Source organism: Ailuropoda melanoleuca, chromosome 7, assembly GCF_002007445.2.
Source record: "Ailuropoda melanoleuca isolate Jingjing chromosome 7, ASM200744v2, whole genome shotgun sequence".
NCBI lineage: Eukaryota > Metazoa > Chordata > Mammalia > Carnivora > Ursidae > Ailuropoda > Ailuropoda melanoleuca.
This window is the reverse complement of record NC_048224.1, coordinates 96090938-96115869: the sequence shown is the minus strand read 5'-3', so window position 1 is coordinate 96115869 and position 24932 is coordinate 96090938. Positions and strand designations below refer to the sequence as shown.

Here is a 24932-nt window from a genome sequence, read left to right as displayed (position 1 = left end):
ATTAACTCTAAATCTGAAGTGTTATACAGAGTTTAAAAGAGTTGAATTGTTCTACAAGTCTTGTTAAATGACTCACCACCCCTAATCCAGAATACCCAGAATTATCCACTTTAAACACTTGCAGCTGACTCGTTTGGTATTTATCTCCAAAACTCTAAATGTTTGTAGCACTATTTAATTTTATAATTTAGGCTTTATCTATTATCTTTTGATTTTCTACTAATGGGAGACAAAGTTTTAACTCCCTGATCTACAAACACCTACCTCTACCACACACTGCAGTAGCTTCCCTCCATCTGTTCAATATAATTCTATCATGATTTCGATTAGATCAATATATAATGTTTATTAATGACTCTGAGACCTCTGAGTTGGAATTATATAGTTATCAATGATTAATTTTTTTCCTGTGCAACTTTGTTTCCTATGGAGTTAATATTAGTTGTTCTGTTTAGTTTTCCATGTGCTCATAATTTAAAGTACACCCAGAACCTCTCCTGTTACATAAATACCCTGTGAATCCATATAAACACAGTTGGTATTCTCTCAGTTTGATCTTAAATGTTACAACCGTGTGATTGCCCTCTGTGCTGAATGACTTGCAGTCTTGGTATTTTGCTTTATCATAATCTGAGTTCCAAGAAATGGAACCTAATTCCTGGCTTCAGGATCCCACGTCTTTTTCTTTGATTTTCTTTCTTATGTAGATGAAGCCCAGTGTCAGTCAGTGTCCTGAGTCAAGTTTCACAGAAGATCAGATTTTTTTGGAGAACTTATTCATACCTCACATTTGATAATTTCTCTGAGAATGGAATTCTAGGTGAAAAATAATTTTCTTTCAGTATTTTATCAACATTGAGCAATTGCCATCTAGTCCTCAGTCTGTTTACCACAGTCTGATGCCATTTTGATTCTTGAATTTTTATGTAAGTCAGAGGTTAGCAAATCGAGCACATAGCCTATTTTTGTTAATAAAATTTTATTAGAACACAGCCATGCTCACTCGTTTACATATTGTTTATGTCCGCTTTCACACTATAACAGCAAATTTGGGTAGTTTTGGCACTCACTTTGTGGCCCTCAAGTTCTAAAACATTTATGATCTGGTTCTCTCCAGACAAGTTTGCCAATCCTGGGTCTAAGTCCTGTGTTTGTTTCTTCTTTAAAATTTTGTACAATTTTTGGGGCGCCTGGGTGGCTCAGGCATTAAGTGTCTGCCTTCAGCTCAGGGCGTGATCCCGGCATTCTGGGATTGAGCCCCACATCAGGCTCCTCTGCTGGAAGCCTGCTTCTTCCTCTCCCACTCCCCCTGCTTGTGTTCCCTCTCTTGCTGGCTGTCTCTGTCAAATAAATAAATAAATAAAATCTTTAAAAAAATGTTTAAAAATATTTTTGTACAATTTTTGTCCCCAGTGTTTTAAATGTCTTAGTTTATGTTCATTCATTGTATTGAGCACAATGTCCTTCATTTCTGATATAGCATCTTGAATTATTCCCACTAAAATTCCTTCATTTATAATTCCTTGTTTTTGTTTTGTTTTTAATTTTTGGAGATTCCATGATTTGAACCATTCTCTATCCTTTCCCTCCCTTTTTGTTTAAGACCTCTGAGTTTTTTACTGTAATTTTTGGGATACTATTTTCTAAGGTTTCTATCAATGTCTTTAGTTCTGTTATCATGCTTTAATTAAAAAAAAAAAAAAGCTTTCTGTTCTCACTTCAGTATATTCTCCTTATTCTCCAAAGATAGTTATTGTTGGTTTTCTTTTTGACATTTTCCTCTTTCCTTCATAGCCTCTGTCTTCTGTGTTTTTTTTTTTTTTCTTTTAATTTATTTTGGGCTGTGATTTCCATGTTTGTTGCCTTCCTCAAATGTTGATGATCCTTGGCTCATATTTAAGGTAGGAAATTAAATAGTTTAAAGCTTATGCCCATGTATGGTCTTACATTGTGGATTCTCTATAAAGTGATCTAACAGGGACATTTCCTGGAGAAACCCCTGAGATCAGTGTCGCTGAGGCCTTTTCACTTGGGCTGGTCAGGTTTTCTATGAAAGGCTCAATCAGGGTCTGGCCCAGGGGGTTTAAACCCAGAGTTAAATGGGAGGAGAGGTCTAATATATTAATTTTTCTCATACCCTCATATGAAGAACTGTCTCCCAGCCATTAGGTGTATCTGGTGTTCCAGTCTAAAGACCATCTGTTCTATACCTCTTTTTTTTTTTTTTTTAAAGATTTTATTTATTTATTTGACAGAGAGAGACAGCAAGAGAGGGAACACAAGCAAGGGGAGTGGGAGAGGGAGAAGCAGGCTCTTCACTGAGCAGGGAGCTGGATGCGGGGCTCGATCCCAGGACCCCAGGATCATGACCTGAGCTGAAGGCAGATGCTTAATAGCTGAGCCACCCAGGTGTCCCTATACCTCATCTTTTGCCTGCAGAGGGAAGGGCAATTGCCCAGTTGCACAAAGGGGAATGGGATCTGGGAGGGTGGATCTATCCTGGACTGATGGATAGCAACTCATTTCCAACATTCCTTCTGCTATCCCTGACATCATGAGTCTTCTAAGGTCTTGCTTATATTGCAGGAGCTAGAAGCCAAGGAACTGCACTTCCAGAATAATCTTCTGGCCACGTTCTGGATTTGAGTCTGCCAATGAGATACAAGCCTACAATATTGGAAGGCATAAGAAAGGTTTTATTGCTTTCTGGCTACTGAAGGCAATTTATGGACTTCAGCAAAGATGAGATTTTTCAGCAACTGAGGAGCATTTCTTTGCAAATCACTTGCTATGAAGCTTCAGATAGTTGAGATGTCTTTGGCAGTTTCCTTAAGTTCCTGCAATGCTTGATTCTCTAAAAACTGCCAGTAAATCTAAGAAGTAGCCATGGCTTTCTAGTTCTTCCAACTGTTTTAGAAGCATCTCATTGTCTGTATTGAATCCCCTCCTGACAGGTACAGAGTCTAAGTTCTCCTTGAATGGGCTTTCAACTACTCCTGTGTTTAGCCTCGTCTTTACCCCAATTCTAGAGGTAACTTGGTAAATTGGGTCACTTCTCAGCTTTCCCCCACTGCAGACTTTCTCAGTTTTGATAAATCAATCACCACTTGCTCACATGCTTTGCAGAAGCAAAAAATTTTGATGCCAAGGATTCCTCTGCAACTCTTTTTGTTCTTGGGTGTTTATGCCTTTTATAACAATTTTCTTTTCTGTCTGTCATTCTGTAGCAAGGTTTTGGAAGGAAGCAGCATTCAATCCTGCATTCACTCCACCACTGTTGTATATCAACTCTTCCATTCACTCTTCAACTGCTCCAAGTTGGACACTGGCTTCCTCTTCAGCCTTATTTTGTACCATTTTTTCCTTTATTCCAGCTACAATGATGTTGGTGACCTTGAACCCACCAAGGTCTTCCCTGATTCAAGATCTTTTTCATATACAGTTGCTTTAGCCTGGTCCCTCTTCCTGTCCTCTACAAGCCTAAACATGCACCTGCTCCTTACCTCTCTCAGAGCGGCCTTCCTTGACTGCCTTCACATATAAATTAGGTTATCTCCTTTTTTCTGTGATAGAACAAAATTCTTTTATTGCACTTCTATTTAAAGTCATATTTGTTTATTTAATGTCCATCTCTCCTACAAGAGTATAAATTTTATACCTACTATACATAATAGGCTCTCCACCAATAACCGAATAAAGAAAAATGATTTGTAAGAAAACTTGCAGAAAAAGAACATTATGTATTGCCTGGTCTGACTTCTGGGATAGCAGCAATATTGTTCAAATAGAAGGGACACTACAAAAGTTTGATTTTTTAAAAGACTCAACCTTAAAATATAATTTTTCCTATCCTGTTTTAATTCCACCAACTATCATCAAGGAAAAAAGAGAACAGGACCAATTTATAGGATATGAGGCTTAGTATCCCCATAAGCCTTTTTCTTCTTCTTTTATTTTTTTTAAACCAAAGAAACCCATTCATTTTCTCTTTCATCCCCTTAGGCTTAAGCCTGTTGAAAAAACTTCCTTAATAATGTTGAAATAAAAAAAAAAAGGAAAAGTGATGAGAAAATTAATATAATGAAATAATCAATGCAAATGACATTCTATTGTCCAGGAAAAACCCTCAATCAACTCTCTTAGAATTACCGAATCTGATGGGTAATTGTGGCTTAATTTCTAATTGTAAGATCAAGGCACGCTATCAGAAGTACTGCCAACATTAAATAGACATTTTATGGTGCTCATTTTAAGGTGGAACTTTAAAGAAATCGAAAACCATTAATCAAACACATAAATCATCCACACCAAGTATTAACTGAAAATCCCTAAATCTGGTAAAACTAAAGTTTATATCCAGCATCAAAGAACATGCATCAGTGCTTTATTCTTCTCAAGTCTTCAAAAGCAGGAAAAGCTTGGGGAAAAAATTTTTTATAATTTCCAACTATCCTTATAAGATGACTAGCTTGAAGGTTGTCCACACAGCTAAAGAATCAGTTTGTATAGGGAGGAGGAAAAGAAATTTATTTATAGTATTTGTTCTATGAAAATATAGAACATTACATCCATCGTTTAAATTCCCCTATGTTGTTTGGAGAAAACAATCTAATAATATTTACATACACACATAGGTTACAGTTTATGTTTTCCCATATATCATTCGACAAAAAATTTTATTTTTATGATGATTTCTTAACCTCATTAGATCTTATAAAATTATATGCATGGGTTAAACAATCATTAAGGTTCTTTCCAGATTTGATTCTATTATGTTTTCACAGTGGCTCTGCCTGATGGCAAACACAGCTCAGTAAATTCCTCTCCTCTGTGTGTTTCTGTTTGTCTCCGTCACTTTGGTGTTCTCCCAGTAGACACATGGAGGGGCATGCTGATTAAATTAGTCAAATTAACTCTTTGCCTGACTCCATCCTCATTAGGCTAATGAGCAGACTCAGGAGTACATCTGTACGTCTCAGTCGTCTTAGGTCAGAAGTACTGTCACTAGGAGCACCTATGAAAAGTTGTAATTGTGACACTCTTTAGGAGGTTTTTTTTTTTTTTTTTTTTTTTTTTTTTTTTTTTTTTGCTGGCAGCTCATTTTCCATCCTATCTCGAGAGGGAGCATGTGGCTCTGCTGAATAGAAGCTGTAATGTGCTGGGCAATCTCATTTTCTCTGCTGGATCATTGTAAAAGAAGGTGTAATTTTGTTTTCTCCCCCAGAAAAGAGTTTCGCGGGTAGGCAAGTGTGAGAGATGTTGAACAAGAATTAATCAAAGGGGGAAATCCTATTATAACCATAAGGTGCTGTGAAATGATAGATCTTAATGATGGAGTAGCCATGCGAAAAACTGCTCTCCAGATCTGTTTTGATTAAGTGTGTGTTTGTATGTAGGGGATGAGAGAAGGTGACTTGGAGACAGATTTGGGGGAAAGACAGATGAAGAAGGGAGAGGTAACAACCAGTTTCGAAGTTGAGTGCCCCCTGATTCTAAAAGCCATACTTCTGTCTAAATTACACAAGAGCTTGTGTTTCCCCCGCTATCTGAAAACAGAGCCTTTCTATGAAAACTTTCATAAACCAAAATGGGGTAAAGTGAAGAAGCAATTACCATTAATTTATATGGAAAAAAATTTTGAGCATTTCCAGACCCAAAAAATAACCTCTCTTAGCCTCTTCAGATACCTTAGGATGCATCTTACTAGCAGATGCACAGAATAAATCAAGATAAAGCACAGATACTCACAGAGCTCAAAGCCCAGGCAAGGAGCGTAGCGGTCCCCCCTTGCCGCTCCGGGGCACGCTGCCTCCGTAACTGCTTGCTGCAAAACAAATGCTAAACACTATTTTTGCTTTTTGCCTTCTTTCATACTAGGGAAAATCCCATTGGATTTCTTTTGGTGAGTGAAAACAGGTATAAAAGTAGGTCTTTTGTAAAAGTGTAGTGGTGTGAAGTAAACTTTTGAGAAGAGGATACCTGTATTTGTTTGACATTTCATAGGCGCATTAAGCACGAATCCTACATTTTTACCCTGACCAAATGGTTTTCTGTACTTGGATACATTTATAGAACTTAAAACACTGAGGGCTGATAGCAAAGTGGCCTGCACCTGGTAGGTGCCAAATACATGTTCTTGGGAGTAGAAACTGTGCATAGATACAAACAGCAGATGTTTAATATTCTGGAAATTATGAGAAAACTGAAAAATTAGACAATTTTTTTTGAATTATGGTTTTTAGGGTACAACCCCCCCCTTCTTTTAGTTCAAACCTTCATACTTCCTTGTTGTGTGGCGTTCTCCTGGACAGCTCAGAGCACCGATCACTAGATCCCAGAGCTATGTTTATGGCTCTGTGGCAGCTGAGGAAGTTGTCTGTTGGGAACTGTAGCTGATCCAGGGAGTACCTGGCATTCTTTCTACATCAACAGAGTCTAAGTTTTTACACCTACTGACTTTGTATTTGCCTACATCTTGCCAAAATGCTTAGCCATCATGGAGCGCCTAGATCTATCTTTACGGTAGGTATCAGGCATACTATAGGGAAAACTTCCATGGGAAAAACAAATGTTTTTGGTAATGGAACACTTTTTTTGGTCACCACACAGCTTCAGATTTCACTAGATTTATGTCCTGGCTCTACCTCCTACCACTTGTCTGTTCTTACCGTCTCCCTATCTATAAATTGCGATAATTAAACCCCCTACATCATAAGGTTATTGTGAAGGTTAAATGAGATAATCCATACAAGCTGCTTTACACTCTGCCTAGCATGCAGTAAGCACATGATAAATGTTAGCTGCAATGATAAATGTAATCCACTGGTGCTGGGGCTGTTCCTTGAATCTCCAAGTATTACAGTGATTAACAGCAAAACTTTTTTATTTGATGAAATAAAATCCCCTTGGCCAAGAGGTCCCATAGCTGCTGTGGGCCTATAGAACTAGAATGGATCCTTGAGGATGGATTACTACGTTGTCACTCTTGCAAAATGAGAAGGATGCTTTTCTCTATTTTTCTCCTTTTGAGGAAGGGCTGTGCCCACAAAGTGACTTACGCCCTACAGTACAATTTGAGTTTGGTAATGTAGCTCTTGTAGTGAACACTAGCCCATGCCTACCTTGTGGACACAGAGGAGTGGACTCTTAAAGTGGTACTGCAAGTTCCGTAGGAGGTTATTGGTTATGGTAAGCGTTCCAGACCAAATCACGTTCAAAGGCCCAGAGGTTGAAGAGCATAGAACAAGCTCAGGGAAATGTGAGGAAGAATGGTTGGTGGTATATTACGTGGGGCAACAGTGAGTACAGCTGAGGACTTGGAAAGATTACCCTCCAATTGTTTCTATGAAACAAACATTTACTATATCAGAGCAAAGATACAGGATGACCTTAAAGGGGTAGAATACCTCCCAGGCTAATCCTGAAGAGAAAATATTCATATGACAAAAGGAAAAAAATGTCTTAATCTGAAAACCAATTGGCCAACAATAGGGCAGGTCAAAAGGGGCAAGGAAAACTTTCCAACTCTAGCTTTGTCTAAAAGACTGGGTTTCCTGAACCATGAGCCCAAGAACCTGGCCTGTGAGGCACAAATGTCCCATAGAACTCTGGTGACTTGACCACCATTCAGTTTAGGCAGTAAGCTTCTGATTCCAGATCCATCAAGCAACCTTCTGATGAGCACCGTGCTGTCCAGATCTACCCATGAAGAGTTATAATTTTGATTATAAGTAAATAAGTTGACATTTTATATTTATAATGTCAGACTTCTGAGTTGAGCTGCTATGAGTCATGTGCCTGAGTCCAATCACCTCTGAATATACTGACCCTGAATTTCCAACCTCCATATCCATGACCCAGACCCCTGATAACCATACCGATGTTCTCCCTCTCTATGGGAACCTGTCTGAGGCCAGTTGGTTTTTCCTAGGAAGTATTCCTTGGTCTTTTTTGAACTGCAGTAGACACAAGACACATGACCATAAAGGGAAGTCAAGGCGTTTATCAATGCAGGTAGTGTACATATTATTGTTACCATCACCACTGAAATTCTTGCAGAGATTTAAAACTTGCCTCTGAATTTGAACTTCTTTCCAAAGTTTCCCAAATACTAAAAATGAAAGTCTCTACAAAGGAACTTTTCCACTTATAGCAACACAAGGACAAAAGACACATCCCCTTTGCAAAAACCATCTCATGTACCTTTTTTTTTTTTTAAGATTTGACAGAGAGAGACAGCGAGAGAGGGAACACAAGCAAGGGGAGTGTGAGAGGGAGAAGCAGGCTCCCCGCCGAGCAGGGAGCCCAATGTGGGCCTCGGTCCCAGGACCCTGGGATCATGACCTGAGCCGAAGGTAGACGCTTAACGACTGAGTCACCCAGGCACCCCTCATGTACTATTTTTGAAATTGGAATGTGTTAAGATGAAGTTTGAAAACAATATAACTAATATCAATGCTGTCAACTGCTATGAAAGCAAAGCCTTGAGTAGATGCAAGAACAGTCTCTGGCACCTGTGATCAATAAACACTATCAATCTCTTACATTTGTAAGTGCTTTTAATCTTTCCTAAGGTTCTTTTACTTAACTCATATCATTCAATAGTCCTAACAACCCAGGGAGGTGGAAGATAAGGGACTATTATTATTTCTATATGAGAGTTGAGGGAACTAAAAGGGAGTTTATAGGGCTTCCCTATATAGGACATCAAATGGCTGGTTAGTGGAAGAGCAGAGAGGGGGTAAGCCCTCACCTCTATTCGCTGTTTCTTTTTTTTTTTTTTTTTTTAAGATTTTATTTTTATTTATTCGACAGAGATACAGACAGCCAGCGAGAGAGGGAACATAAGCAGGGGGAGTGGGAGAGGAAGAAGCAGGCTCATAACAGAAGAGCCTGATGTGGGGCTCGATCCCATAACATCGGGATCACGCCCTGAGCCGAAGGCAGACGCTTAACCGCTGTGCCACCCAGGCGCCCCTATTCGCTGTTTCTCCCCAGAGCACCATGCTGTTTGCTCATGTTCACTTTGACTGTTGACAATAATCATGGCTGTGGAACTGATGGCAGAACAGTCTCCACAGATAGCAACAATGAGTAGATTTTGCCATAATTTGTTTACTTCATGTCTGTAGAGTGTGGTATAGCCTAGAAAACCTTCAGCTCTAATAATCATTCAGATTAGTTTGTGGGAACAGTTCTCAATTAACATGATCACTATGACCCTTAATTATGTGTTGTTTTCCCACAAATTGTCATGGATCAACTCTGTATAATCAATTCCATATTTCTACATCTTTTCAAGATGTTTAGCCAGGGATGGAAGTCTAGTTTGTTGTCATGGAAAAGTTTGATTCTCACAGAGGCATCAAACCTGCAATTCTGGTCTTTTCATTACAGTCTCAGATAAAAAAAAAAAATCACCTTATCCTTTCCAACACAACTCTCAAAATGGCTATGTATTCTTTTATAAACCCTTTTTACTTTGTTGCAGTTTCCTTTGGAGACTTCTGTTTTTCACTGATTCCACTCTAGTCGGTTGAAATGCTAAAACATTTTTCTTTTTCATCAGATCTGTTCTCTTTAAATCCCTCTGCTGCCTTTCCAAACCACATTTAAACTTTGTGGGATTTTTTTTTTTAAGATTACTATCAAACTGAATTTTTAAACTAAAAGAAATAATGACTATAATACAACTCCTCAATTTTCAGCAATAAATAATTCTGGCAAGAGAAGGAAAAGAAAAACTACTGAATGCATTTCCATACTATGTTGGGAAGGATAACTACAGGAAATTATTGGATTCTCTTCTGTAAATGTCTTAGTATAGAACCTGGCATTTTGCTAAGTTTTATTTTTCCCCAAAGTGTGTGAATTATCTAGCCAAAATTTCTCTAAAGGTAAATGTGAACTAAATGGGGAAGGGGGAGGTGGGGGGGAGGGAGGAAGTGGCGCCCGCACAAGGACACGTTATGCAATCATCTGACACGATACTGCCTAGTAGAGGAGCAGGCAGGATTTTTTTTACATCCACAGAAGCAGGAAGTTCTGAAACTTTCCGGCTGCTTTGGAATAGCACGTGACGGATCTGGCTCCTGCCGTTTCTGCATTTGTCCCAAGGAACAGAGACTGGTATATAAGGAGCAACCACAGAACAGTTCACCAGAGACTTGTAATCAAGTTTAAAAAAAAACTGAATTTTCATTCTTCTTCCATTTGTAAATGCATTGCTTACTGAACAAAATGGTCAAGGCACTCCACACGCATTATAAATATTTCCACAGGCAGTCATAAAGGATATTGCCTCTGGAGACAAATGCCCGTGGTGTTTTCTATAAATGTGCCTCAGGTCAAGACCTGTCGATCACAGGTACTTGGAGCTATGTTACTGGAAGTCTGGGGCAGGTGGGGTATGATCTAGTAAACATCAGTCTATTCTGATCTAACAGCAATATGTAACTGATATCTGAATACCCAGGATAAAAATGATATTTAAATCGTATCAGTCTTCCTTTAGTAGGAACTGAATGCAATCAGCTTTAAGTCTTCAGAATTACTTTATGGAAAGTGACATAAATCAGAAGAAATGAAGATAAAGTACAATTTTGACCAGAGTGCATTACAATTAGCATGAACCGTATTGACTGGTCTCAAACCAAGCACCATTTACCAATGCAATCCAGGTGCATCTGCTTTTCTGAAACTGCTTATTTCGGTGGAAGTTTATGAGTTTTCTATGCTAAGTGTCTTTTTTCATTCATGCTAGTAAACAGAAATAAGAAGGCTTTCTCTTACAAATTCAGACCAGAAGATCAATGGAATGCCAATAATATGTTTTTCATGATTAATAGAGGTTAATAAAATGAAGGTAATAAAATTGCTAATAAATTCAGAAGGTAGAATTGTGACAAGTAATTTTCAGAGGGTTTAAAAAATTACTCTTTTTGGGGCGCCTGGGGGGCTCAGTTAGTTAAGTGTCTGCCTTCGGCTCAGGTTATGATCCTAGCCAGGGTCCTGGGATGGAGCCCCACATCGAGCCCCATATGGGTCTCCTTGCCTAGCAGGGAGCCTGCTTCTCCCACTCCCTCTGTCTGATGCTCCCCCTGTTTGTCCTCTGTCAAATAAATAAATAAAATCTTTAAAAAAATTACTCTTTTTATTCAAAAGAGGGACGTTGGAGGACAGCCCTAAAGTTGGGATCTACAATGGCAGAATTTTCTTTGGAAGTCTCCACTTGTTGGTTTATTGAACCCTATATTCGTAACTTCTTGGAGGAGGGTGCTCAATTTTCTCAGATTTTCTGCTGTTGCAAAATGACAAGGCTCAAAATTACTTGATTTCAATTGATACGATTTTCTCTGGAAAGCTGCAGCAGACAGCAAGCATTTATGCATTTACAATTTCACTGCCCGTGCCCTATACCTTCCAACTGGAACCGGGAAAAACAAACATTTCCCATGTGCCAACCTTCACAATGATGGTAATCAGTAGTATTAACTACTATCACCTAGAACTTTGATTTTAAGATAGAATTCAAAGAAATACACTTTTAGCTTTAAACCTACTGTCGAGATAATTTGAGGCCTAGGCATTACAAGCCTTTCACTAATATACTTATTTGCAGAAAAGTTCTTCTCTGAATATTTAACAGACTGGGAATTTGGGGACAGTGAATGAGTCCTATACCTTTTCATTTGCCACAGTATCTCGTTAGTGTTTTAACCTTCTTAACTGGTAATCTGTCGGCTTCTTGCTTCACGAAAAGTATTTAAGGTAGATTACCACTGAAGACACATATAGAGCAGAATTGCTAAAAATGAAAGGAAAAAAATTAAAATTTGATAGGCAGGAGGAGAATTACGTCCCAAACCTGGCTAATATTGAATCCCGCAATTTTTAGCTCTAAGCTTCCTGAGACAAGAAATAAAACATGATGGATAAATATTTCTCATAATTGAATGCAAGTAAGTAAATCACTTTGACAAGAGCAACAAAGTTTTGCTGATAAAAAAAATCTGAAATTGATTCATCACATGGATTTGTGTAGGGAGAATATTAAGCTGCATAAAGTCTATCTCGAAGAGGAATTGTTTTTAAAGCAGAGAGTTTCTTGGGATGATTACTTCATGTATTAATACTTGGAAAAAAAATACACATGCTTGTCTATTATTAAAGTGTAACTCAGCAGCTATCATGCACCAAAAACGCCGCCCGGAAAGGCTGTCAACCAAATGGGAGATGTCTGCCCAGAGAGTTACATAAACAAAGAAGAGTTGGAAAGACTTCAGCGTAATACCAACAACAGCAAAATAAACTCGAGCAAAAGGGCACCAAACAAAAGCCTCACCTGGGCAAGCAGCCAAGGGAAGTTACTCAGACTGGGCAGAGCCTTTCCTGAGAGACTGCAGCTACCGATGGGAAAACTTTCCCCTCAACTCTGAAGCTTTTCTGGCCATTTTATCTAAGAATTCTGCCCTGAACAACAGTTGTTAGGCTCCACATTGCTCACCTCACCCTATCCAGACACCAGGTAAAACAGCTCTTTTAACTCAATTCCTTGGCCCATGCAGCGGCCTCTGTTAAAAACCTCCATCTTCCTCCACCCTGCCCTCAACCCCACGCTGGGCCAAAAACCTACTTCCCGGGTAGCCTCTGCTTGAATGCCACGTACCTCACGAAGTTTTCCCTGACCGCCCTAATCCAAGTCAGGTGGCCCCAGCTCAGTGATTCTTATCCCTGGCTAGATATTAGAATCACCTGGTATGCACTGGGAACTCGCCAAGGCTCCATCTCCACTTTCAGAGATTAAAACTAGAAGGTTTCTTTTGAATGGGCTGGGCGAGGCGTAGGCCTGTAGTTTTTAAAGTTCCTTAGGTGATGACAATGAGCAGGAAATAGTATGACCCTCTGTTCCTTATGATCTATCAGCTCTCCCATCATGACACTTACCAATTCAATATACTCCAATATTAATTTACTGAGCATCATGACACTTACCAATTCAATATACTCCAATATTAATTTACTGAGCATTTACTGTTTGTAAGGGATACTTAAGTAAATAACTAGTGAGTAAAACAGGATCTCTATTTTTTTAAAAAGATTTTTATTTATTTATTTGAGAGAGGGAGAGTCCACATGTAAGCAGTGGGAAGGGGCAGAGGGAGAGGGAGAGAGAAAATCTCCAGCAGACTCCGCACTGAGCAGAGCCTGTCATGGGGCTCGATCCCACAACCCTGAGACCATGACCTGAGCCGAAATCAAGAGTCAGGAACTCCACTGACTGAGCCACCCAGGCACCCCCAGGATCTCTATCTTTACAGAACTTACAGAAGAATAGAGAAACAAACACCAAACAAGTTATTTATGATGAATAATTCAAAGGGGCGCACTGCAGGGTATGACGATCAGCAGTAACAAAAACAGTGATCTAGTAGATTGAATTACATTCTGCAATTTCCTATTGGAAATATAAATCTCACCCTTTACCGTGTAACTTTGCAGTGTCCTTGCACATGGGGCTCTTTCCTGCTCCATTGATGTTGAGCTTGCTCATGAACTTGCTTTCGCCAATGGAAAATTAATGGATGTCACAGAGCTGCTGTTTTGCCTGCTCCATGAATTTGACATTATGTATTCCAGTGATCCACCATGAGGATAGCCTGTGCCCCAGGAGAAATGCAAGTATCTTAGACTTGAACCCAAGCCACAGTGAGGAACCAGTACCAGCCATCCTTCGGCCTGATGCAGAGCCTCCCACGGGAGTCTAGCCCGGATCTCGCAAACTATGGAGAACCTGCAAACTCATGGCATGAGAATGCATGCTTGTTATTGTAAGCCACTGAGTTTTGGAGTGGTCTGTTATACAACATTACGGTGGCAATGGCTAAGTAATATACCAGCCTGGGGTTTGGACCACAATGTATTTGCCTAATAAGCCACGTTTACCTTGTTCATCATGGTATTTCCTGCTCCTATCACACTGGGGATATGTAGCAGGTGCTCAAAAAATATGTGTTGAAGGAATGAAAATACAGTTCCTGACCTTGGTGATCTCATAGGCTAGCATGTAAAGCAGTTCTGTGAATGAATAGTAACAGTGTGAAGTGATAAATGCAGTAATAGAAGAGCTATTATAGCATGGAGGTAGAAAGCCTTCAAGAGTGTGTTACCTACACCAAAGGAAAGTGTCAAAAACCAAGCACTCAGATTTGAACATAATAAGAACCACTTATTCTATCATCAGAAGCTTTTATTAAACTTGCTGGTGCAAGCTGGGCTACTTTCAAAGTCACATAAATAGACTTATAGTTCCTACCATAATGCAATAAGTTGTGAGGTTTAAGATTTTCAACATATGTACTGAATAAAATGAGATAATCTATGTTGCATGCAAATTAAAAGGGCAGTGGACTTGGAGGTAGGGTCTAGCTAAATGAAATACCAGAGAATAATAGATTGGAATGGATGTTTACCCCAAAAAAGCAAGTTTTTGCTTTATGAACGAAAATGAGAACTCATGAGAAACTGGACAAAAGGATGGGGAGTAGGAGTTGGAAGGAGGAGGGGAAAACCACAGTACAGGATGTGCTTACACACACATCCTACTTCTCATGAAAAATAAAGGGCCTTCCCAAATAATCAGTGACCAACCAGTATATTCTCTCTTCTGACTGAGAGTTCTACTTGACCCACCCACCCCTCTTTGCAGGTGGCCTTTTGAGAGCTTATTGATTCTTAACTTGGTCAATGACAAAATGATGTCATTTTTTTAAAGGGTAAAAGGAAAGTAATCAATCAATTATTAATTAAATTGAAATATATTTTACATGTAACACTGTGTAAATTCAAGGTGTGTTGTCATTCTTGCATGGGTATTGCAGGGAAAGATGCTTAAGAAAGGTTATCTACAGGGAAGAAATAGCAAGATATTTCCATGGCCAGTTATTTCCTTCCTTCCTTCCTTCCTTCCTTCCTTCCTTCCTTCCTTCCTTCCTTCCTTCTTAGATTTTATTTATTCATTTGCCAGAGAGAGAGAGCACAAGCAGGGGGAGCAGCAGGCAGAGGGAGAAACAGGCTTTCCATTGAGCAGGGAGCATGATGCGGAACTCAATCCCAGGACCCTGGGATCATGACCTGAACAGAAGATCATGACCTTAACCAACTGAGCCACCCAGGCATCCTTCCTCTGTCCTCTTTCAATCTTCCAAGGAATATATTAAAATCTCTAATTTACTGAAGGCTCCTCTCACATTGTTTTTCCATGTGGATTAAAGCCCTTTTCCTGAAATTTTAGCAGGTTTGGGAAAGCAGAAGTCTAAAGTGTGAGTAGTCAGTCTGCCAATTTTTATACCAGAAATCCACAACATTGTTCACTATGACTAACAATTGCAAACAACCTACATTTACCTAAACCAGGAAGTTGTTGAATAAATCAGGTGTATGTGTATGCTGAAATAATATGTAGGCATTAAAAATCATGATTTCAAAGATTATTTAAGGACAAAGAGAAATGCTCAGAATAGAAAATGATTACAAAAGTCAGAATGTAGAATTCTCTATCATCTGACTACCATCTCAAAATAATAACAATTGTTAGTATATTTGGATGGTGGGATTGTAGCAAACTTACTTTATTCCATTCTTTTTGCAATTCAAGATTTCAGATTTTTTTCATGTGTTACTTTTATCATCAGAAAAAAAATAATTTAGAAGAAGCTTATGCCAATCTTTCCTTCATATCTACTTTTTTAGAGAGACAATCTCTCCATTCATGATTATAGATACTCTTATCTGTTGGTGAATAAAGCAGTCACAATTTGATTATTTTACTGTTCAATTTCCAGGTGAATTGATTACATTTTTCTCAAGGCCTCAACTTCCCACAGCTTATATGCTTAGAAGTCTCCAAGATACATTTTCTTCTGGGATATTTTACTGCTTCCCACCACTTTCTAGATAAAAAAGAGAAGGTTGTAGGGTCATGGAAAGGTCTTCCAAATTGAGCACTGCTAACACAAATACACTTTTTCAGTCATCAGCTCTTATGCATTCAGCTTTGCACAACTGGGTATGAAAACCATTCACATTTCATCTATATTAAATGTTGTAAATTACATTCTCAAAAGTCCCTGAGGTGTACCTAACAGTCACACTAATACTTTAAAACAGCATGACCAAAGCAGGAAGTTGCATCCCTAAATAAGACAAGAGGTTGTGCTTAAAGCCTCACCATGGGACATTTCATTTATTTCGAAACTGAGTGCAATGATTTGTTCATTTCTAGGTTTTCAGATTTCAAGCAAATCTTCTAAATTATAGAGTAAGAATACTAACTTTTTTGTCTAGGTTGTTACTTTTCATAGCTCAAGTGAGAGGTATATCTATAGTCAATTACCTTAAATGTCATGATGGTTTTTCTTCTTTTTTTTTTCAGAGTCTATTGCCCTTGCATACAAATCCAAGCTTCCTGCCATGTTCTTCAAGGTTCTGTGTTTCAGACTGTAAAGGTAAAGTTAGAGGAATGAACAGGGTGAGCAAGGGTCTTGGTGGGATGACCAGAGATGGCCCCTCCATGTGAATGATAAAAATAGTGTGGGGGCTGCCTGCCTGTCCCAGTCGGTAGAGCATGGGACTCTCAATCTCAGAGTCATGAGTTCAAGTCCCACTTTGAACGTGGCGCCTACTGAAAAAAAAAAAAAAGAATAGTGTGGAGAAGAATAAGAGAGGCTGTGATGTGGTTGAGCTTGGCTTTTTCAAGAAATGGAAGGACAACTACTGTGGCTGAAGCATAAGGAGCAAGAGAATGAATGGAAAATCATTCAACATGTGACTGGAGAAGTTGTGGCTTTTCCACATAACCAAGATCTCTGATGTGGACATTAATTACTCCTATGTAGTGTTGATCCAGTGCCCTGTGTTCCTAAGAGCCAATGCCACATGCCTCCTCCTGCCAGCGTGTGCCCAGCAAGTCTGTACCACAGCAGGTGAGCAGGACACACTGAGGTGCACTCTGGTTCCAGGACAGAGTTCCCTGTAAAAACCTTCCTTCCCTGCTGGCTGAAGACAACTTTAGACTCAGAGCTACTTCTTACAAGCCTGCAGGATCACCCTGCTCTAGCCTCTGACAAGGAGAAATTTGGAGATGACCAGAAAAAAACTTGAAGACTCATTCAGTAAGCATGCAATCCAATTTGTGAGACATTCATGTACTTCACCACACAGGGATAGGATGAATGAGTAGGAGACATGGGGAAAAAAATTTTAATGTCCATATCATCCACTTACCTGTAAATTCCATTAAGAAAATGGCTAGATTTGCTTATCACCATATCGGTGAAGCCTAGGAGAGTGCCTGGTACATGGCAGGTACTAAAATAATGTTTGCGAGTTGAATGAATAAATAGCTGATTGCAGGGCTGAGAAGGCGCAAGAAGAGTCTGGATCATCCTGCCGGGAAGGGAGGAAGTAATCTGAAAATGCATGGGCGAAACAAAAGCATACAGAAGCCCGGAAGCCCGCTTGAAGAGGCTTTCACTAGCAAAATCAGAGACAATTTTAAGCATCAAAATAAAAAAGGACAGTAGCCCAGTGAAAAAAATAGAAACCTATGAGTCTATATTGATAATAATTAGATAGTTAAAAAAAAATTAGGAAAGGGAGGGCTCTTTCTTAAAGGGTAATTCAGACAGATAAATGTCGGTGGGGTGGTAGAATTGGAAATTCACCATTTTTCAGAGGTCATAATAATTTGGGCAAGAATCATCAATGGATGCTTAATGCAGTGGAAGAGTGTGATGAAGAGTAGGATATTTATATGTTCTAACATGACTACCTTCAGAATGCTTGTTAGTTGCAATGATACCGGCCAACTAATGACGTGACTTAGATGAAATGCAATCCACATGCCATGCGTGATCTTAGACTGGATTCCGCACTGGAGATAAAAAAAAAAAAGCGTTTAAAGGATTTTATTGGCACAATTGACAAAATTGGAATATGGACTGCTTAGATAAAAAATACAGTATCAGTGTTAAATTTCCTCAAGTTGATGACTGTACCATGGTTCTATAAAATAATAGCTTTATTCTTAGGAAATACATACTGAAATGTTAAGGGATAAAAGGACATAATAGTTGCAACCTATCCTAGAGAAGTTCAAAAGGGAAATATTATACGTAACACAGGCATGCAGAGAAAGAAAGAGATAACAACAAATATGGGGAATATTAAAATTTGTGTATCCAAGCAAGGGTGTTATGTTCTGTATTATTTTTGCAACTTTTCTGTGAGTTTGAAATTATTTCCAAATAAAAGTTTAAATAATAGAGCAAATGCATAATACAAAACAAAATAAGGTCAGAAAGGGTACAATCAAGTATTACTGCTGGTCAAATAATGGGAGAAATTTTGACCAGAGGAAATGAGAACGAGGAGGTCTTAAAGTCAGGAAAAAAGAAACAAACAAAAACACAAAAAACTTCAGGAGCAAAGATAAGGAGGAGGGAAAGTAAAGGCATGAGGGAGAAAAGAGTCCTGTTTAGCTAAAGGGTATGGAATTATAGAGATAAATCAACAGTAGTAATTTGGAGATATTTTGCAGTTTGACTATCCAACTGCAAATTATCAACTCAAATTCATGCAACTGTATTATTAATAATGCATTCTGTCTTAATGTATGACAGATTTCAATAAGGGCCATAAAGGAATTTTTGTTAGTATGATTTCAGAGAAGAAAAGATTATTTCTAGCTCTTTCTAAATCTAAATAAAAAACAATCAAATAAAAAAGGCCAAATATGCTGCTCATATATTTAGCTATGAAACTAAAACCCAAATATGCTGCTCAGAAAATTAAAAACAACAACAACACAGAGGCAAATTATTACAGTGAGCTTTGGAATTCAAATTCTCTAAAAAATTTCATTTTCTTCAACTATTTGTTAAATTGCTGAGAAATTATTTGAAAGAAGGTCTGCATTTGCTGATCATCGGCAGCTCTTTTCTTTCCTCAAGTTACTTCAGCCTGCACGATCAATCCTTTATTCAGCTTTTAAATGAAAAACTAATTCTCATCTCAAGCCTCCCCTCTTTTAGTTGAGAGCTCCTTTGCAGCATGCAGAATACTCTGGGTAGCCAGCTGCATGCTGACTCGGCTACACTCTAGGCAAGGAATGCATTCTGCCTGGCCCTTGTGGGAGTTATCAATTGACCCAAGGATAGAGTGTTTCACAAGATCAAAGGCAGCTGTGAGGTCAAGGGGGCTGAGGCTAGCACAGAGGCCAGGAGGCTTAGCCCCTGAGGAGGACGTAATTGGTAGCTTTGTGTTTCGGTGGAGTGAAGTGGGTTAAAGCCGGATTAGAGAAGGTCAAAGAGAGAATTGAAGGAAAGAAACTTGGGGGAACAAGCGTGAACTTTTGCCTAAGAAGAATTACTTAACCAAAAGAACAAGGTTAAGGGGAGAAGTAATCAAAGCCCGTGGATTCGACAGGGGATATTGTACTCTCCCAGGACGCAGCTCAGAGTCTGGGCAAGATGAATGTAAAGGAAATGCGGTCCAACCAGATGAGGGGGTTCAAAATGAGGGCTACAGGAAAAGCTACCGATTATGAAACAGAGTTGGGAAAATCGGACCTGGAGAACTTGAGTCCAACAGAGTGTAATAAGAAGGGCATTTAAATCCATATGTCAGAGTGGTTAATGGATTAGAAGCTGTGAAAAGTACAAGTGGGACAAGGATAAAAGAGGAAAGAGTGTTACTAAAGGAAAAGGAACAGACAGAGGCTTCCAAGAGGAAATATTTTACGTTAAAAACAGTAGCTAAGCCAACAAAGGGAGCTCACACAATGTTCTTTTATGTAGGTGCCTATAAGATTTGTTATTTTAAAAAGTTTTAATCATAGAATATTTGCTTCATAAAAAGATGATGTTTAATATACATATAAAAACAGAAAGTACATTAATAAAACGAGTACTCATAAACCTACCACCCCACCTAAGAAATAGAACATATCAACACCACACAAAAGGAAAGACTAAGCTCCTTCCCCTGACTCCTTGCACAGAGGAAATGTGAATTCATACATGTGGGGCTTAACCATTCCTTTTTTATTAAAGATTGTATTTATTTATTTATTTGAGACAGAGAGAGAGACAAAGAGAGCACGAGCAGGGGAAGAGGGAGGGGCAGAGGGAGAAGCAGACTCCCTGCTGAGCAGGGAGCAGACAGGGGGCTCAATCCCAGGCCCCAGACCCGAGGGTCATGACCTGAGCTGAAGGCAGATGCTTAACCATCAGAGCCACCCAGGTTGCCCTAACCATTCCTTTTAAAAATATGTTTTTTCACATATGTATACATCTCTTAACATGATTTTGTTTAATTTTCCTTCTTTTTAAGCTTTATAGGCATGAGACTGAAGTACCACTGTATGTAGTTTCATACGCTCTATCACTGATGTTTATGTTTTGTATTAGTCGAGGTTCTCCACAGAGGCAGACCCAGTGGGAGATATTATACATAGATACATAAAATTTAAGGTAAAAACATATTTTATACTTATTTATATTGTTATAGGTATATTAATTTATATTAAGAAATAGATACATTTTAAGGAATTAACTCATGTGACAGTGGGGACTGGCAAATCTAAAATTTGTAGGCCAGGTTGGTAGGCTGACAATGGAAACACAAGCAGGGTTCTTACGTTGCAGTCTTGAGGCAGAATTCTTTTTCTGAGAAACCTCGATCTTTGCTCTTAAGGCGTTTTACTGATTAGATGAGGCTCACCCACATTATGAAGGGTAATCTTCTTACCTTAAAGTCTACTGATTGTAAATTTTCATCACATCTAAAAACACAGCAACATTTAGATTAGTGTTTGGACCAAACAACTGGGCACCATAGCTTAGCCAAGCTGACATGGAAAATTAATCATCACACATTTCTAAGATTCACGCTTACTGTGTGTAGCTATAGTCCATGTCCGCTCGGTCACCATTTTATCATTTCCGCATTCTCTTGTCAATCGTCCCTTAGGGGTTTCCATTTCTCTGCTGTTATAAAGAAAGCTGCGATAGACATTTGTGTGCACGTCCCTTTGTGCGCATATGCAAGAGTTCCTCAAGACTATAGGAATGGAATTGCTGGATGGTAGACGTAGTATGTAAATTCAACCTACATTTCTCTCAATACATCTAAGTAGGTGGAGTTGTGGTTTTTAATATACACATTCCAGACAGGTTTAGATACATGAAAGTGGTCAAATTCATTTGACAATTTGATCCATATCCACTCTCCACTCTCTCTCCCCTGTTATACAGCCACACTTACCCTTAGACTATTTAGAAGCTGGAATGAGAAGTGAGGCAAGCTTGATGAGAAGATTTGACAGAGACATTGTAAGCCATTCCTTCCTGCAGCAAGTATTTAGTGAGCGTATGGTATATACCCAGCACTGTGCTGGGCATTGGGCAGGGCATATAATAGTTGCCCCATCTATGGCTTCAAAACTAGGAGTCTGAAAGGTAAATAGATGTATTAATAGTCAATCATAACAGTGTTAAGATGGAGTAAGTATACATGCTAATTTACAGTAGGGGTACTTACTTATGGTCTTGAGGATTGAAGGATATGTCATAGGATAATTTAACCACAATGGTAACTTTAATGTGCAGGCATGAGTAGACGTGGTTAGACAGATGGCATTATATCTAATAAATATTTGAATTGCTATATGTGTCCATTGGAGTTTGTACTAAGCTGACTTCCCTTGGATTGGATCATACATTATAAAATTTCTCACACATACGAGATGTTCAGCAAAGCAGCATTTCAGTTATTCACAGCATGAAACTACTACTCTCAGGTGGTTGGGAGTGACTAGAAATAGGGCTCCCAAATCCCCCAGGTCATGCAAAAGCCATCTCTGACCATGCTTTCTGGATGCATCTCCTTAGCTCTTTGAGCCAAGTACCAACGAAGCTGTGGAAGTGAGTTTCACCTTGATGCTGACAGAAGCCTAACTTGAACCAAGAGCCCAGAAAAAGGGCAGAAAGAACTTCCTTTGTTCCCTCCCAGTGATGGCACAAGATAAAGCCCTTGTGGGCTAAACACCTTTCATCTGCTCCAATGGCAGGATGTCATTCATGTGCGTTTGCCAAACGAGACAATTTGTTTCTAGATGACCCGCTCCTTAGAATAATAAGCATTGATTTCTAGGGTAGTGGTTCTCAGTCTGTTGTTTCTTTGCTGCATATTTGTTAACAAGTATATTTATTAAGAATGCAAGATCTTTCCTTTGCATAATTCATTTTCTGCAGTGACTCTTCATAATCAGGTCTTTGCAGTCTGTAATAAGCATCTTTATAGGAATGCATGACTATAAAAATAGGCTAAAATTCAATACACAGAAACAGTGAGCTTTAGACCAGCAACCGGGAAGATTTATTTTAGCAATATAGCTCTATGTGAGGCTGCTGCCTGGTACTGTTTATCCAGCTTACAACATTTTATCTCCTTATGTTGGCCAGAGTTAGTCCTAAGAGTAGGATTCATCTTTAGAAAACCTGAAGTGTCAATAAACTACACTGGTCTTACAGAAGACTTCAGCCCGACGCATTTTGAGGAGTATGGCACACCATCCCCATAACATAACAGTTCCTTCAGGCTCCACACTTTACTGTCAATTTATCTGTCTCCTTCTTGTAGTAACACTAAGTGTCACAGGACTTGCAATGGCACCACAGAAGGTGGGAGGAATGAGCAGGTAGGGCACAGAGCTGAAAGCAGGGCCATTAAATCTTCTTCGAGTCTTCAGCCATCTTCCCCTGCCCTACTCTTCCAGAATGCCGATAGCCAGTCGTATGATACCTTTTCAACAAATTCCCTTGCACGCACTAGGGGACTAGACAAATTTTGAAGAAACGTAATCCTTCCAGAGAAGAGATCTCATACTGATGCTATTTCTTTCTCACCAAAAGCCTTGTTTACTTCACAGCTAAGAATCTTCCAGTTTAGCTCATAGGTGGAGAAATCATGCCCGTGTGCATCACACTTCCAATGGTGGGCAAGTCACACTTATGAACACTGAGCTTCTAATCAGCAGCTTTGGAATTGCCAGCCTGAAATGTGAATGTTCAGTTAAGGATCACTATATATTTGAGGAACTCATCCAACATTAAAGAGAAAAACAAACAAACAAATAAAAAAAGGACCCATAAAAAACAGAGACAATGCAGAAGAAAACAAACAAAAATCTATATTTAATATCTTCAGAGCAATAAAAGATACTACCTCTATAAAACAAACACAAGAGGCTATAAAAAAATCAAGGGATTAGAAAGAGCCCTTAAAATTAGAAATATGGTAGTAGAATAAACAATTCAATAAAAGGATTGGAGGATGAAATTGACAAATGCTCAGAAAACAGAACGAAAAGAGACAGAAATGGAGGCTACTGGAGGAAATTAGAAAATCAATGCAGAACATCTAACATCTAACTAATAAGAGGAAAATAAAAAAGGTGGGGAGATTACCTTATTATTATTATAATAAGTAATAAAGGATTTTCTAGTATACAATTCTTTGAAAAAAAAAAAAGGATCTTCCTTTTTTCCCTTCTTGAAAGGCTGCTGGGAGATACATTCAAGCAAAGTAGGGAGTAAACAAAGAAAGAGAAAGATCAAGAAAAATGAATATGTATCAAACATGAGAGAGGCAGAAAAGGGAAGCCCTAGGAAGTTCTGTGAGGAGGAGTTGACTGAGGAGGAGTTTAACATCTGGAAACACAAGAGAGTTATAGAAAAAAGAAGAAGCAATGATTACCTTTTTAGGAAAAGTACTGTACATGAAAGGAAATGTGATTATAGCTCACTTTTTGACTCAATCCAATACTTGCAGAGTTATAATAATAGAGAATAAATATTGAGAGATAACAGAACTGGAGGAAGAGGGGACAGGAAGCAAGGATGAGTGGGGATGATGATGCAGGAGAGTTGAAGTCTCAGCCATCATGAACCAAGAAGTAGCAGGATAAGCATAGTATGGAAAAAATATGGGGTGCCTGGGTGGCTCAGTTTGTTAAGTGTCTGCCTTCAGTCATGATCCCAGGGTCCTGGTATTGAGCCCTGTGTCAGGTTCCCTGCTTTTCCCTCTGCCCCTCCCCCTTCTCATGCTCTCCTTCTCTCGCTCTCTCTCACATAAATAAATAAGATCTTAAAAAAAAAACAAAACAAAACATGGAGTGACACATTAGAAGAAACCTATCAAAGAGCAGAGAGATGTGGAATTGGAGGAATGGTCTTTGGGAGATGGGAAATGTTGGAGAAGCGGCTGTTGCGTTCACCATAAGCCTTACAAACGTCATGTTTAAACTATGCGCATGTATTCTACTGGTAGAAATAAAAATTAACTTTAAAAATAATGTGATAGCTCTTTTATATAAATTGCTGTACACAGCTCTAATTTTTTCCCTTAGAATTGATCACTAGAAATGGAATTACTGAGTCAAAGGATTTGATCATTTTTGAGGCTTTTTATATATATTAATCAGTTTTCTCCACAGCTCACTGGCAATGCAGAGAGCAACCATTTCCTTAAATCCCTCTCAATGTAGGGTACCCCCATTCAAAAAGTTTTTTCCTGCCTGATGAGTAAAACCATTTTAAAATTAGTTTAAAAAATTATTTCAGGATATATATATATATATATATGGATCTATCTATCTATATCCTGAAATAATTTCTATCTATCTATCATCTCCTAAATACATATATATCCTAATATATATATATATCCTAATCCTATATCCTATATACACATCCTAATATATATATACATATATATACATATATACACACACACATATATAAATATATAACATATATATTTGGGGGGTGGATGGGCAGAGGGAGAGAGAGAATTTCAAGCAGGCTCCACAC

At 38.7% G+C, this 24932-nt stretch overlaps 1 pseudogene; it reads right to left on the bottom strand.

Moving 5' to 3' along the window:
* Positions 1-17444, bottom strand: part of LOC100476951 — a 55173-nt pseudogene extending 37729 nt beyond the window's left edge.
* Between the last annotated feature and the right edge of the window lie 7488 nt (positions 17445-24932).